General features: G+C 39.4%; 1 long non-coding RNA gene across 2 annotated transcripts; it reads right to left on the reverse strand.

Annotated features, from left to right (window-relative positions):
* Positions 1–6,361: 6,361 nt before the first annotated feature.
* Positions 6,362–8,258, reverse strand: LOC118592734. Of its 2 annotated transcripts, none has more exons than XR_004946147.1 (3): positions 8,179–8,258; positions 7,813–7,910; positions 6,362–6,563 (listed from the first exon to the last, which is right to left on the reverse strand). It is a non-coding gene; the product is annotated as an uncharacterized LOC118592734 (long non-coding RNA). The 2 variants fall into 2 exon arrangements; XR_004946148.1 differs by having other exon boundaries at positions 6,362–6,889.
* Positions 8,259–9,595: the final 1,337 nt, after the last annotated feature.

A 9,595-nucleotide genomic window follows, 5' to 3' on the forward strand; every position in this document is an offset into this window, starting at 1 on the left:
ACCCCTAAGTACTTCTGGTCTTGTTCTCTGCTTCCTTGCACTCCATGTAATGAGCTCTGCTGTTCCATCAAACCTTCCCTGTCATGATAAACTGAATCTCCTGAAACTATGAGCAAAAATATATATCTCCTCCTTTAAGTTGGCTACACTGACGAAAAGTAATTAATAAACTGGGTGACATGAGAAATTTTAGGCAAGCCTGGGCTCCACAATGAGATCTTGTTTTAAAAACAAAACAAACCATGACAATATCTTTCAAAGAAGAGGAAAAGAATCCCAGGGCAGGCAAAAAATGGAAGCCATCAATTAAGATAATAATAAAACTTTGAAATGGTTATAGTAAATGTAAATGAACTACATCCTCAGAAGGCAGAAGCCTTTCATTTTCAAAAAATCATACGAAATGTAAGTATACAGAAAAGTGTAAAGAAAAAGACTCATCTGCCATCAGAAGGGAGCAGTGAACGCACGTATGCTGTGTTTAGTTTGTTTCTCCACACTTACGTGAGACAACATCAAGCACAGGAGAAAATGATGTGCTCAAGGGGCAAACTGAGCATGAGCTATACAGAAACCCACCCTTCAGTTCTGACTTAAAGGACACAGTGTGTTGTTTTACAGCACACTTAGGCTCATACACAACAATAAAAGTATACTACATAAATACGTCGATAGCATCAGCCATAGGTGGTACCATGCTTTTATCTGCTTATGATTTTGTCTTGCTGTAGACAGACTCCAGGGCTTCATGCATTCTAAGCCAATGCTGTACCAATGAGTTACACCCAAGCTTATGAGTTGTGTTTTCACATAATTGGAGGTTCAGTTGGCATGTTTACACCGGCATCACCGCAGACATGAGCATTGTATTGTACTCTGTATGTCAAAAGGAGAGTAAAATGCAAGTGTTACAGAGCTATATGTATAAAAGAATGGATCTATTTGTAAATGTGCTTGTATGTTGATATTATGCATGCATATGTAAGTGGCTACATCAGCTTTTTTTGTTGTCGTTATGTTTAACATCCAATGTTTTTGTCCTTCCCTAATATCCTTCTTGTCATTTTCAAGCTCCTGATGCTCACAACGCCTCCCAGTAGTGCCCTCCTGGAGAGCCAGCCTTTACCACTCATATTGGCAGTGGACATTTGGCATCCCTACTGCAGCAGTTGTCTTCATACATTTTTAATTGAAAATATTGCCTTAGATAAGCATATTCAATAGATATGTGGCAAAATTCTAATTCCAAAAAGAGGCAAAGTTAGCATAACTTGTGTGACAGGCGATTATAGTTTTTAAATTAATTAATGTGTGTGTGTGTTTTGTGTTCCGAAACCAGGACCTTGTATGTGTTCAGCATGTGCTCTATATGGAGTTACATCTCCAGCCTTCAATTATTTTTTTATATTGGGTCTGCATTTCCACTACACTGCAGAATCTTGTAGCTGGACTTTCTTTGGACTGCCAGCTCCTGAATAATGACACAGAGACTTCTTGTTAATGAAAGCTTGGCCTTAGCTTAGGCTTATTCCCAACTAGCTCTTAAAACTTAAATTAACCTATTTATGTTAATCTACGTTTTGCCACATGGTTCATTACCTCTCCTCAGTACCGAATGTCTGACTTCATCCATGTCTGGCTGGTGAATCCCCGCCCTCACCAGTTCCTCCTATCTTTGTCCAGAATTGCCCCCACCCTCTCCTGCCTAGCTATTGGACATTCAGCTCTTTGTCAAACCAATCAGAAGGTGTTTCAGGCAAGTGAGTTAAAACAGCAACACATCTTTAAACAGCATGATCAAATATCCGGCAACAGTATCTGTTGCAGCACACGTCACTGACAGTTTGGAATTTGTTTTCACAGACATTAGTCACGTATTAAAAATGGCTTTGGTGGCACCGGGTGGTGGCGGCGGCGGCGGCGGCGGCGGCGGCGGCGGTGGTGGCGCATGCCTTTAATCCCAGCACTCGGGAGGCAGAGGCAGGTGGATCTCTGTGAGTTCAAGGCCAGCCTGGTCTCCAAAGAGAGTTCTAGGAAAGCTGCAAAGCTACACAGAGAAACCCTGTCTCGAAAAACAAAACAAAACAACAACAACAACAACAACAAAAATGGTGGCGATGACGCAGGTGACGCACACCTTTAATCGCAGCACTCAGGAGGCAGAGCCAGGCGGATCTTTGTGAGTTAGTTGAATTGGAGGAAGTCATGTTAATCATGAAAGAAATGGAGAGAAAATGTAAAGGTTTTGAGTTTGACCTGTTTTATTGAGATATGTTCTATGAGTCAGAACTGAAGGGTGGACTTCCGTTTTGTGAATATAAAATATAATGTTCTTATCTTAATCACATAATTGGTAAATGGGTTTAAAAATGTTTTGGGGTAAAAATTAAAGAAAGGCTCCTGGTCACTATAGTAACAAAGATGACAGAGACAAGACTGTTCAGTGTCAGTTTCAACTCCGATGCATTAGGGGAAAAATGGTCTGTGAGGGTCCTTGGCAATGGGGGGGGGGGGTCTAAAGACCCATCTTCACAATTTTGGTGGGTAATTCTGGAATTTGCAGTGAAATGAACAACATAGTGGGATGTTGAGATATTTCCTGTTGCCCACAGCATAAGGATATTCATTTAAAAATAATTGTCACATTCTCAAACATTTATTACTTAATGTATAGTGATTTTCTTGACATGATTTGCATTTGATAAATCACTTGTAAATTTTAAAAACCATCTCTTCCTGTTTCTTAAGTTATGACATTATGATTTTCAAAAGACATTGATTGAATTCAGGGCAGTTCTCAAGCACCACTGGAGTCAACTGCTGAGTCGATGGCTTGACAAATGAGGACACTGTTACCAGTTTAATCCCCATATGGGCCAATTAGTTTCACATTGAGAAGAACTCTGTTCCAAAGCCACAGATTGCACCATTAACCCCAGTCAGTAGTCTTCAAATTGAGTGCCATTGATCACAAGAGGCCCAGGTTTGAGTGTCAATAGCTTAGCACAAACCCATCATCACCTCTGAGAGTGGAGTGCCCTGTTACCTCCTACATCTTTCATCTTGGATGTCATGAAAAATATGACAGTATGACAAAGAGGTTCAAGGCCCCTTTGCCCTTTTACACTTCCTGTATCCTACTATGTTACTATGAAAGTGTAAGTCACCTTTGCATAGCTTCAGGGTTTTTTTATTGTTGTTGTTGTTGTTTTTTAATGGAATCTGTGTACTGTAGTAAAAACAGATATTAGCATTATTGATTAGCAACACTATGGGAAAGCAATAAATAATGAATGGATTCATTTCACTGATACTTAATAGTACCTTAAAAACTTTAACATTGACCCAAATACATAAGAAAAAGCCAAATACATATTTTCTAGTTTCTGAAATCTGTAACTTCTGGCAAAAAATTAATATTGAAAGTAGAATTATTTCACATATGACATTTATAAAAGGCAAAGCCTAAAGCAACTGATGGGTCCAATATATAAATTTGACTTCCTCTTCTTCTCAAAACAAACCAAATCTTACCTGATTTCTTGCTATGAAAAACTTTCAGAGCTATTTAAAAAATTGGGGTAATTTGAGGTAAAATGAGGTCACATTAAAGCAATTTAAAAATAGGCATTAATACAAATAGTGCCATTCTTACAGTTACTTCTGCAAATCCATAATAGATGTTTTGATATGAGGATTCATTTAGCATACTTATCTTTTAGTAATAAAATGTAATTAAGTTAATGGTAAAAACTGATGTTAACAAAAAGCTGGTTTAGTTCTTCTTTGTAACAAAGCCAACACTCTGAATCTTTTGAATAAAGCCAAAAACGTTGAGAATAAAGGAACAATGATTTGAATGTAATGCCTGGGAACCTGGGTGAATTCCATTTGTGGTTCACTCCTCAAATACAGGAACTGCTGTATATAGGTCCAGAGATCAGGACATTTTCTAATGTCAGAACTCATGCTTCTCTTTATCATATATATATATATATATATATATATATATATATATATATATATATATATATGCTACAGTATGTTTATTTTCACATCCTCAACACCCTTCACTTGCTATTTCTCACTGTCAAGAACTACCCAAACACCTGGCAGCATTTTCTGCCTCTTCCAGAAGTACAGGGGCAAAGATATCAGTGAGTAAAGTTGGCCCTTCTGTCTTGTCTTGCGGATGTGGGTTCCAATTGAGAAATACAAGGGGAACTGGAGATGAAAACAACTCTATATTGGTAAAAGCCAGAATGTGAATGTAGGCCTACAGACAAGGGAGCTGACCGAAACTTCACAGGCTGCTCTAGGAGTGGGCCTTTTTGGGCAGAGGGGACTAGGAAGGGCCTGTGACTGAGACTCCACTGCAGCAAGTTTTATGGGGAGTGTTATTGGGATCAGTTCCTGTGGGGAGTAAAGGAGGACAGGTGATGCAGATGGTGTCATCAATATAAAGACCCTACTGCTCCTTGGAGGACCAGGGCAGGTGAGGATTGTGAGAAGCCTGTGGATGCATCCTGAAAAAGTTGGGGGAACTTAAACCTTCCACCCTTTAGTAGAATCATTGGGGTGGTGATGCAATCTGTGTAGTACAGTGATTTTTTTTCATAGAGGGAATTCCTGAAAAAGCAACTAACGAGGTATCTGTGGTCAACATCCCCAGCCCTGAGAAAGCGTCCAATTTAGTCTACTGAGGAATGCTAGGCGATCTGAGCACGGACTACCGAAGTCACTAGTATGTTGTCTTAGTTGTGGTTACTATTGCTATGCTGATGCACCATGACCAGAAGTGAGTTGGGGTGAAATGGTTTATCTGACTTACACTTCCACATCACTATTCATCATCAAAGGAAGTCAGGACAGGTACTCAAACAGGACAGGAACCTGGAGGCAAGAGCTGATGCAGAGGCCATGGAGCATCATAGGGGTGCTACTTACTGGCCTGCCTATCATGACTTTCTCAGCCTGCTTTCTTACAGAACTCAGGACCACTTGTCCAGGAATAACATCTCCCACAATGGGCTGGGCCCTTCCCCATCAGTCACTAATTAAGAAAATGCCTTACAGGCTTGCCCACAGCCAGGTCTTATGGAAGCCTTTTCTCAACTGAGGTTCCCTCCTCTCAAATGACTTTAGTTTTTGCCAAGTTGACATAAAACTATTGTTCACAATATTAGAGTTCCCTTTTGGGAATAAATGAGAAAGGAAAGCTCTAATTGAAAAGTAATGTACTTGTGTGTCAAGTTGACAAGTGGTCAGTGGTGCTGGCTAGTGTTTATGTCAGTTGACACAATCTAGAGTCATCAGAGAGGAGGGAGCCTCGACTGAGAAAAGTCTTCCATGAGATCCAGCTGTAAGGCATTCTTAATTAGTGACTGATGGGGGAGGGCTCGGCCCACGGTGGGAGGTGCCATCCCTGGGCTGGTGCTCCTGGGTTCTCTAAGAAAGCAGACTGAGCAAGTCATAGAGAGCAAGCCAGTAGGCAGAGTTTCTCTGTGGCCTCTGCAGCAGCTCTTTCCTGGCTTCAAGTTCCTGCCTCATTTGAGTTCCTGGGCTGGCTTGCTTCACTGATGAACTACAATGTGGAAGTATAAGCCAAATGAACCCTTTCCTTTCTGACTTGCTTTTTGGTCATGGTGTTTCACTGAAGCAATAAAAACCCTAAGTAAGACACGTGCTGGAGAAACTCAGATGTAACTTATACATCATCTTATGCTCAAGGAATATTGTCATTTCATCCTTCCTCTTTCATGCCATGAACCATGAGAGATACCAATTTTTCTTCTACTGCCTGCTCAATACTTTGTATCTATACAAATATTTTCACATTCATTTTCTCCTTTCTTTGCCCTTTCTCTCTCCAGTGCTAGAGATGGAACCCAGGACCTTATACATACTAGACAAGCACAAATCCACATCCCCCAGCTTTCACATTAGTTTTCATGCTAGAGAGGTACCTACCCACCTTCCCTTCAGTATTTATCCCTTTATGTTTATTCTTCACTTGAGACTTTAATAATTCTAAGAAATGATCTACTTTTCCCTTATTTTCAATCTTTCTCTCTTAGCTGAATCTTTTCAAGCTACTGTTGCATTTCTCTCATTCTCAATAATAAATATGTTACTATTAATGATAAAACAATAATCACGTCACCTGGATCCCCTGGTGGCCACAAGTTAGTTTTCCTTCTCTATTATCATTCTTGAGGAACAACATATTTTTATCAGAAAGAACACTAGCTGCAGTATAAAGCTGAACTTGCATGAGGATCCTGGCTTTGTTGCTTGCTGATCTGGGAAGGTTTCTTAAGCCCTCTGAACCATTTTTCATCACCTATAATGTTAGAATGATAATTCAAGGTTTGCGAAGTTGTAAATGAGGATTAAGTGTTATAAAATAGATTTAATCGATTGAATTTTCCCATTTCAGTCAGGCACACAGGAAACACACTATTTTTAGAACTCAACTTTATTTCCATGTTGGAGCTCCGTACTGCTGGGTGACTGGAAACTTCCTTTCTGCTTTGTGTTAACCCGGTGCTCTGAAGGGAAGGCTGTAGGAAAATGGTTAGTAATTCAATGTTCCCCATGCAGTAATTCACGTGGACAGAGGGGCTATAGTTATGCACGTGCACTGACATCTTCTCAGGTGTCAGCCTCTTCAATTGCCCTTTGACTACCAGTCCTTGTGTTGCTGTTGAGTTGCCCTTCTGTGGTCCCTGAATCCTCATTTGATGGTAGGCTGGAACAGGACGCTGGTCATGCATGAGGAAGGACTCTAAAAGTCTACATAAAGTATTGTTAAAACTCAGACATCCTCATCACACAGGAATTACTGTTGTTGACCTGTTCACACCAGGCTCCAGGGTATGGGTAGAACCTAATAAACTCAAGTTGAAGAAATTATTGTTAAGTGGAAGGTGCATTTAGGAAACCTAATCTATTGAATATCTGTGCTTGGCACCACAATGCACTGTTAAGTGACTATTATTTACAATCACGACTAATGGCTAGTCTAGTGACTTGCAGCTACTGCCCAACATTGCAAGAGAATATTGTACTATGTATCACTAGCCTGGTAAAGATGAAAATTTCTACTAAGTGCATCTTGTTTTCACATAGTCATAAAGTTGAAAAAAATTGCAATTCAGAGACCATTTGTACTGTCCTAATGTCCTGGTACAGAATTTGGGGCCCAGTAGTAGGTACGGTTCAAGAAATAACACTTCCTCTCCACATCTTTATTCTACCCCTCTTTCTCAATTTTCCATTTTCTTTCAAATTCAGCAGTGAAGATTACAACTCCATTACACCACAAAATTACTTCAACCTAGGAAACTAGTATCTTCCATTTGTTCAGTAGGTACTCAAAAGATCCGTTCTTTTATTTGACCTCTGTGTGACATTCATACTACAAACTCCTGCTTTCTTTCTGAGATCCTCTCCCACCTTGGCTCTCATAACTCTTTCTGATTATTCTCTTCCCTGTTTATCTGTTTCATTCCATCTCCTTCTGCTCGCTAATGCTAGTTGTTTCATCTTACATCTTGGTGCCATTTACCCATGATGTTGATGCAGGCCTCCATCTCCATATCAATGTTTATAGTCATCCCAAGTTTATATTGTCTAGTTTCCCTCATATTTACCTCTGACAGTAAATCAGTTCATTCTGATAGAGTGCTCAGGATGGTATTTGGCACAGAGTGAGCATTCTATCATACCACTTTTTAGGTTATTGCTTGGTGAGGTGGCCTCTGTCAGCAGGGCAAATACCCAAGATAATAAATTTACAAAAAGACTTACTTTGGCTTATAGTTTTAGAGGTTTTATTCCACTGCTTCAGGCAAGACAGCTCATCATGACAAGGGCACATGCTGGAGTAAAACCACTTATCTCATAGACTGGAAAGGAAAGAGAGAAAGGATTGGGTGAGTGTCCCATAATCCCCCTGGAGGGAACACCCACCATGACTTAAGTACCTCCCATTAAATCTCATTTCTTAAAGTTTTCAACATCTCTTAACAGTGCCATAGGCTAGAGACCAGGACTTTATTACATGGATTTTTTTGTGGGACACTTTAAGATCAAATTTTCAATTTTTAGTAAATAAAAATAATACTTAAAAAAAAATCAAAGTTTTAGGACTAGGTTCAATCCCCAACAACTTACAAAAATTTCCATTCCAAACTATAGCATGCGGTGGAATAATCCTTCTGTACACTGTGAAAATGTGTTGCTCTCGTTGTTAACAAAAAGCTGATTGGCTGATTGGTAGGCAGGATTTTTGGGGCAGAGAGAATGCTGGGAAAAAGGGCAGAGTCTGAGGAGTCTTGAGCCAGATGTGGAAGAAGCAACATGGAAAATTCATAGATGAGGTAAATAGCCTGGGGCAGCACATAGATGAATAGAAATGGGTTAATTTAACTTATAAAAGTTAGTTAGTAACAAGTCTAAGCTATCGGCTGAGCATTTATAATTAACATTAAGTCTCTGGTTATTTGGGGAGTGGCTGCCAGGACACAGAGAAACTCTGCATACAATAGCAATTACTATATGTACCTCAAGGTTTCAAAAGCATAATTTGATTTTACCAAAAGTTATCTTCTCAATTTTATACACGGTATATATCTTTCTTTCCAAAATTTTGCCTCTTAATAATTTTTCCTACAATAAACAATAACTATCACACATGCAAGCATGCACACACAATGCATGTCTGTATCTAAGGCTTTATATAGCTCAGTGGAATCATTGTCTAAGTGATCTTTTCTCTCAGAAAATGTATCTTTACATGTTCACTCTTGATTTTGTGACATCTGTATCTTGGAATCTCTGGAGATGAAACTCCATTGTGCTCAATTTTAAACTTTCTATTTTCTTAAAGCAAGATCTCATGATGTAGCCCTGGCTGGCCTGGAATTTACAATTTGGACCAGGCTATCATTGAACTTACAGACTCTACCTGCTTCTGCCTCCTAAATGCTGGGATAATTTTAAACCTTTTAAGAAAAACATTTGAGGCATCAATCCAGGGTAAGAGACTCTAAAATATTTAATAACATTAATGTAAATAACAATGTATAAAAATAGAAAAATTTGGCACATATTTGTTAAACAAAAATACAAACAAATGCAGAGGAGACATTATTTTAATTAATTTTGTGTCTTTAACACCTGTTAACCTAAATATATTTTATTCTGTATAATGTAATACCCTGTATATTATTCATGTGAGCAACATATCCAAATAAGAGAAAATATTTACCCAACAGAATCCACTTTGTTTTCAAGTGACTATAAAAACTCCTGACTTGGTCTTTATAGCAAAAGCAGCTTAGACCTAGATCACATGTTGGCTTTTGCCTTCTTATCTCTTCCCAGTTCAAAATGGTTGCATCTCCTAATCACCAGCATTCTCCTGGATCTCAGCTGGGGTTAACACACACAAGCCTCAACACACCCCGCATAATCTTCTTTGTGGTCTTAGCCTTCTCCCCCCCCCCCCCCCCAGAAAATAGGCTCAGACTGCCCACCATAGTCACTGTGTTTCTTGTCCTAAGACAGCCTCCCCTGGGTGGATAGAGCA

This window comes from Onychomys torridus, chromosome 11 (genome assembly GCF_903995425.1).
Source record: "Onychomys torridus chromosome 11, mOncTor1.1, whole genome shotgun sequence".
In the NCBI taxonomy this organism is placed as follows: Eukaryota; Metazoa; Chordata; class Mammalia; order Rodentia; family Cricetidae; genus Onychomys; species Onychomys torridus.